This window comes from Sapajus apella, unplaced genomic scaffold (genome assembly GCF_009761245.1).
Source record: "Sapajus apella isolate SASKATOON/1434 unplaced genomic scaffold, GSC_monkey_1.0 scaffold16, whole genome shotgun sequence".
NCBI classification, from domain to species: Eukaryota; Metazoa; Chordata; class Mammalia; order Primates; family Cebidae; genus Sapajus; species Sapajus apella.
In genome coordinates, this window is record NW_022436956.1 from 1,298,922 (window position 1) to 1,300,762 (window position 1,841).

Consider the following 1,841-nt stretch of genomic DNA (forward strand, 5'->3'; position numbering starts at 1 on the left):
CCACCACCAACAACACCACCGCCACCGCCACCGCCGCCGCCGCCGCCGCTGCTGCCACCACCGCCGCCACCACCACCACCAACACCGCCACCGCCACCACCAACACCAACACCGCCACCGCCACCACCACCACCACCACCACCACCGCCACCAACAACAACTATTGCTGCTACTAGAGGAACAAACTTTGGATATCTAGTGTGTGCCAAACACGTCCCCAGGTTCATTGAGTTAATCCTCGTAAGAACCATTTACAATAGATCTTATCACATTTTAAAGATATAATCACTGAATCTCAAAGAAGGCAAATGACTTTCTTGATGTAATTTCAGTTTCATAGTACTTTCCACCATCTCAAAGTTTGGGCTGAACTGATCAAGGTAACTAAGGCAAAGCAAGGAGCACAATTGCTACCACTCTGACTAACCTCACTTACCTTTTTGTTTTTTTCTGAGACAGAGTCTCACTCTACTGTTCAGGCTGGAGTGCAGCAGTGCGAATCATGGCTCACTGCAGACTTTAACTCCCAAGCTCAAGCAATCCTCCCACCTCAGACTCCCAAGAAGTGGAGACTGCTGGTGCACACTACCATGCCTGGCTACTTACAATTTTTTTTCCGTAGAGATAGGGTCTCACTATTTTGCCCAGGCTGGTCACAAACTCCTGGCCTCAAGTAATCCTCCCATCTGGGTCTCCCAACGTGTGGAATTACAGGCGTGAGCCACCGTGCCCAGCCAGTTACTGTTTTCATTGTTGAATATATGCTCAAACAAAAAAATGCGCAACAAAAGTGTACAGGTCATTGAATTATTATAGGTCAAATTCCTGTATATCTACCTCTGAGGGGCAAGAAAATAGAACATTGCCAATACCTGAGTAGCTCTTCTCTTCACAGCTGGTCCCAGTCACCACCCCTCTGGAGGTGGTCATGGTCACTTCTCTTACAAAAACCAACACAGTTTTACTACCTAAACTTTCATTCCTAATAACTAGTAGGTTTGCCCATTTGTAAATTGCATGTAAGTGGAATCACATGGTATGTATTTCTTGTGTTTACTTTCTCTGATTAGCGATTATGTTGAAAGGTTGTGTTCTGAGATTTAGCCATGTTGTTTTGTATAACTGTAGTTCCTTAATTTTTATTGGTTATTCCACTATATGAATATACCGCAATTTATTCGTTTCATTGGTGATGGACATTTGGCTTGTTTTCAATTCTTTTCATTATACAAGTCATGCTGCCGCTATGACATTCTAACATGTGTCGTTTGGGGGACACGTGCATGCATTTCTGTAGGGTATGTGTCTAGCAGTGAGGTTGCTAAGTCATGGGGGTGCATTTATTAACTGTAGTGGGTATTGACAAACAGTCTTCCATAGTAATTACACCATTTCCAGCTGCTGCCAGGAACACAAGAGGGCTCCTGTTACTCCTCAGCCTTGTGAACATTTTGTGTTATCAGTCCTTTTTCTTGTTTTTTTTTTTTTTTTTTTTTTTTTTTGAGACAGAGTCTCACTCTGTCACCCAGACTGGAGTGAAATGACACCATTTCAACTCACTGCAACCTTCGCCTCCCTGGTTCAAGTGATTCTCCTTCCTTAGCCTCCCAAGTAGCTGAGATTACAGGCACCTGCCACCACACCCAGCTAATTTTTGCATTTTTACTAGAGATGGGATTTCACCATGGTGGCCAGGCTGGTCTTGAACTCCTGGCCTGAAGTGATCTGGCCACCTCAGCCTCCCAGAGTGCTAGGATTACAGGCATGAGCCACTGCGCCCAGCAGTATTATCAGCCCTTTTAATTTTAACCACTCTGATTGGTGTGTAGTGCTAACTCATT